Below are 5,327 nucleotides of genomic sequence, written 5' to 3'. Positions count from 1 at the left end.
AGAATTGGCCCAGGATTGCTATGCAGAGTCAGGCAAGGGCAAACCGTCTCTGTCCATCTCTTAAACAGAAAACCTGATGAGTCGTCTTAATAGACTTTGACTCAACAGCACTTTCTACTCCCATGCAGGCTGTTAGCCATGACCACTTCTGGTGGATTGTGTTCTATTAGTTTAAACAAGCTCCAATTTGTTACCAAAATGCTGCAAACTCAGGACTGTCCATTGAGACAATCCTCTCCACCAAGTTCCAGATCCTTTCCCCCCCCACCACCCATCCTTCCTATTTTACAATTGTCCCATTTGTTTACATTCTGAGAAATAAACAACGCCTACTGCTAATACGAGAAAGATGCAAGACGCTGCCATTGTGTAATAATATAATTTGCTCCTGCAGATGTGTTTGCCGGCAGTCAGATCAATCATTGCCTTTGGTATTGAGTTTAATTTTCTCTCGCTTGTTTCTTGCCCCAGGCCACATAACTGACATTTGATTCCACGGGGTATTGTAACTTCATCATATGCCAGAGTTTAAACCACAGGCAGAAGAAGGCCAACAGATTACAAAAGAAGCGGTTCACAGACGTTTTAAAGTGCTTTTATTATCTGGGTATGCCCATGTTGACTCAAAACTAAGCCCAGACTCTGATCCATAATGAGGTCAGTTGAGGACACAATGGGGGCCTTATGTCTTCTGATTCACTTGGGGGGGGGGTCTTCTGCATTCTTGGGGCTGTTTCCCCAGCTCTGCTAGTATCCAGAATATATTCCTACTGTGCAGAGGCTGAATCTTTCCAACTCCCCATTCTGCACATGTTGGATAATGCACTTTCAAAGTGCTTTTGCAGCTGGATGTTCCTGTATGGAACAGGAAAGTCTATTTTTGAAGTGTACTGAAAGTGCATTATCCATTATGTGCAGAATGGGAAGCATGCATACCCGCTAATTCACATATATAGGCAATTGATTTCCCAACACACTGACTGACTGTCAACTGGATAGGTGAATTGATTCCTTGACACTGAAAGCCATTCAGGGTTAGATCCCAAGACTCCCTTCCACCAAGTCTTCCTTCACCCAAAAGGAAGCCTTTCTCTATTAGTGGAGGGGGATATCATCTTCTATTGGAATGCCTTTCTCCCTTAAAAGAAGACTTAGCTGGGGAGTCACAGGATGATTCAACTGAGCAGAAGGAAGATGTAGGAACCAACTTCTGTTCAAAGCCATGGGAAACCATTATGACAAGTCAACCCACAGTACCATATCACTGAAAGACAAGCCACCTGTGCAGGCATCAAATGATGGGTGAACTTACCCAGTGCAGTGCTGGGAGATGAGCCTGCCATACAGGAAAGGGCTAGGCTAAATAGACTTTTAGTCGATTTCCATTCTGGACTGCTCTCTGGTCATATAGATCCAAACTTCAGACCAGGGTTGGTTATGCATTCACAATTTTTAATCATCGTCAGATCACTGACGCTGCTAAATCATCCCTTTTTAAAATGTGTGTGTGTGGGGGGGGGTTGCCTACCATAGTAGATCGAAGTTACAGATTCTGCACTTGAGAGAGCTTTCATCAAGTGAGAGAGTACTTCATCCATTGTTCTTGCAGCTCATTGGTAGGCTGTGGTCAGCAGCAATGTCACCTGACTGACAAATGCTGCTGGCATAGCCTCATGGGAATTGTAGTTCATGGGCTTTCGTTCAGCCATTGGTGTAAGACAGCTCAGGGGAGGAGACAGAAAACACAGTAATGTTTATGCATTCCAGAAACAGCTTACCAAGGAGCAGCTTACAGGAATGTATCGTGGCGCATTAAGGTTACAATACTGGAAGGAAACAACACAGAAAATGCCATGAAGGGTGGGTGCAATGCGTAATCACAACTACTTTGAGGGCTTTTCCATGGCGAAACCACTGCCACATGCAGAATCAAAAACTGTAACATCTTTTTTTGCAGACCTTTTGTGAGTTTTCCTGTTGTGCATAAACAACCCTGGAAAGACCATGAAGAAGGTTCAGACCAGATGAAAACAAAAACCCTCCTGAGCAGTCCTTCTCTCAAACTGAAGTCTGATCCTGCTGTAGGTTTCTGTACTGCATATACAGACATTTCATTGCATCCATATTCATTTAACTTTCAGAGATACAGGGGTAAGGGGGCTGAAATCTGTATAATGGCCATTCTAATGCATATGTGTACACGTGCGTGCTTGCAAAATGTTTAATGAAGACAGCATTTATGTGACTTGCATTTAATGCAGCATCCCAACAGGACAGAGAAATTTAAGCAGCAAAAAAGAGAAGAGCCAATGCAAAAACCCATAGTGGTGTAAGGAAGGCCTGACTTGGACTAGTGAGGTATGGGTTAAAATCCTCATGAAGTTAGACCTTTTTGGAAATGCATCATGTGCCTCAAAGTATGTTTAAAGGGAATAAGCACCTTTGCTCCTCCCAAAATGCATGGTCACCTTTTTGTGTAAACTGGGCCAATATATGTATTTTCCTGAGCGTAACCCAGCCCTTTTCAACTATTTTACCATGGAGAAGCCCCTGAAATAACTTTTCAGGGAGCCAGTTTGGGGTAGTGGTTAGGAGTGCGGACTTCTAATCTGGCATGCCGGGTTCAATTCTACACTCCGCCACATGCAACCAGCTGGGTGGCCTTGGGCTCGCCACGGCACTGATAAAACTGTTTTGACCGAGCAGTGATATCAGGGCTCTCCCAGCCTCACCCCACCCTACAGGGTGTCTGTTGTGGGGAGAGGAATGGGAAGGCGACTGTAAGTCGCTTTGAGCCTCCTTTGGGTAGGGAAAAGCGGCATATAAGAACCAACTCTTCTTCTTCTTCTTCTTTTCAGGTTTTGAGGAGGCCTGGAAGTGATGTCACCCGGCCACACCTCTTTCCCATGGCTGCAGAAGTGACATCACCAGGCAGACTCGAGGAGGACTGAGGAGGAAGAGACAGGAGTTGGTGTGAGGCAGGAGAAGGCATGCAGGCTCCACGCACTCCCAGGTGCAGAACACACTCATGCTCAAGAGGGGAGCAGCGGAAATGGCAAGTTCTTTAGCTTGTGCCCAAGTCCATTAAGGCAGAAGGGAAAGGGCCATGGATCCCCTGCAGAGCTCCAGTGGACCCCCGGGGAGTCCAGAGACGCCTGGTTGGGAATCCCTAGCCTAACCTAAGAGAACCACATATACTACCCTGAGCTCTATAAATTCATGGTGGGATAAAATATAATAAACTGGCAAATATTATATTTACAAATCAGACAAATTAGTTCTCTTTAAAGGGTAAAGGAAGAGGCAAATTTCCACTTTCCCCTACAAAACAATATCTGCCTGCTTATTTTTGAAAGTTTTTTTTTCTCAAAGGTAATATATGGACAAAATATGGACAGTGATAGACCAAGACTGATGCCATAAAAATCAGACCAATGTGTAGTAAAGAGCCTATGATAGCAGATCATCTTGAAGGGGAGGGAGGGGGGGAGCTGCCAGTGAGGTCACAATGTCACTCTAAAAAAAACCTGGAAGTGACATCATTCTTCTCTAGGAATTCCTGGAAACTGTGCTAAAACCATAGCATCTCCAGCAGTTCCCAGAGAGGACTGACATAATTTCTGATCTTTCCTCAGAAGTGATGCCATACTATCAACCCAGCATCCATTTTTAAATTTTTCATCCACAGGAAATGAGAGCTGGGGGCAGCCCCATCTCGTGCAGGGGACAAGCCTAGACTAGGATGAGTTTCAAAAATCACACCTGAATGCCTTTTGACTTTGGCTGTCTCTTGTTCTTCTACATTCTTTTCACAAAACTAGACACTTCTTGAAACCCTTGTTCCTTCTGCTTTACAAAAAAAAGATGCTGCAGAGGTTTTGTCACGAGTGATTACCAAGCTAAGGACATGTTCCTCACGGATTCCCACTATCCAATTCCCATATTATGGTTACGTCTCACAACAGCTTACTTATAAGCAGCTAAATACAGGGTTTGTAAAGTCAGGGAAAGGAATGTCGCATTTTACCTCTTGTTCAAAACTCTGCCCCTTGTTTACGGTTTGCTAGATCTTGTATATAACAGCATTTCTTTGCCTACATTAAGATCAATTTGAGGTTAAGCGGTTGGTGCACAGCGGAAATAAAGACTGGCTCAGCCATATGAACCCGAAATGGGAGTCTTGTGATTTGGGCCTCTTTCTCTGACTTGACAATTCTGTGATTGAGGAAGAACAACTCCAAATTTAGAGGGGGGAGTACAAATTCAACCCAAGCGTGAGAGGATTCAGTGCAGTCAAAGCACCACAACTCTCTTCCGTGTTGTGTGCCAAATGAAAATCCATGCCAGATGCCAAGGCAGCCCAGATTTGGGCCTCAGTGCAAATTCTGGAAGTCAAGCAGCAAAGTGAACCTGTGTACTCTTGTTTACCCGTGGTGACGGTTACTGTTTCTGTCTGCCAAATGCAGATGTTTATCCAACTGGCTGGAGCTCCCAAACACGTTATTTTGAACAGCATCTGTGCTACCCCCAGAAACAAGGAGAAGTAGAAATGTTTTAACTCAACGTTAAGCGAGTCTGAACAGTCCTACCTCCCAACACCAGGAGACAAATTTAAGAAGAAGAAGAGTTGGTTCTTATATGCCGCTTTTCTCTACCCAAAGGAGTCTGAAAGTGTCTTGCAGTTCCCACCACAGACACCCTGTGAGGCGGGTGAGGCTGAGAGAGCCCTGATATTGGTGCTGGCAGAACAGCTCTCTCAAGGCTGTGAGGAGCCCAAGGTCACCCAGCTGGCTGCATGTGGAAGAACAGGGAATCAAGCCTGGCTCGCCAGATTAGAAGTCAGCGCTCCTAACTACTGCACAACTACACCAAGTAGTGTTTAACTGTAAAAGGTAAAGGTATCCCCTGTGCAAGCAACGAGTCATATCTGACCCTTGGGGTGACGCCCTCCAGCGTTTTCATGGCAGACTCAATACGGGGTGGTTTGCCAGTGCCTTCCCCAGTCATTACCGTTTTACCCCCCAGCAAGCTGGGTACTCATTTTACCGACCTCGGAAGGATGGAAGGCTGAGTCAACCTTGAGCTGGCTGCTGGGATTGAACTCCCAGCCTTATGGGCAAAGCTTTCAGACGGCTGCCTTACCACTCTGCGCCACAAGAGGCTCAGTGTTTAACTGTAGAAAGCAAAAATTATGGGTACTTCTAAAAATGTAATGGCACAATTTTAGATAACCTTAAGCCCCCTGGGTGCACCCAAACTGAACTAAACTAAAAGAAAATAGGGTTTTTATACTCCACCTTTTGCTACCCAAAGGAGCCCCAAAGCAG

The 5,327-nt window shown here is 45.2% G+C and overlaps 1 long non-coding RNA gene across 1 annotated transcript; it reads left to right on the top strand.

Annotated features, from left to right (window-relative positions):
- The first annotated feature begins 1,780 nt into the window (after nt 1–1,780).
- On the top strand, nt 1,781–3,031 carry LOC143841732 (uncharacterized). Its single transcript, XR_013232763.1, has 3 exons — nt 1,781–1,860; nt 1,958–2,081; nt 2,859–3,031. It is a non-coding gene; the product is annotated as an uncharacterized LOC143841732 (long non-coding RNA).
- Nucleotides 3,032–5,327: the final 2,296 nt, after the last annotated feature.

This window comes from Paroedura picta, chromosome 7, assembly GCF_049243985.1.
Source record: "Paroedura picta isolate Pp20150507F chromosome 7, Ppicta_v3.0, whole genome shotgun sequence".
NCBI lineage: Eukaryota > Metazoa > Chordata > Lepidosauria > Squamata > Gekkonidae > Paroedura > Paroedura picta.
The sequence above is the reverse complement of the archived record's forward strand: the minus strand, read 5'-3'. Positions and strand labels throughout refer to the sequence as shown.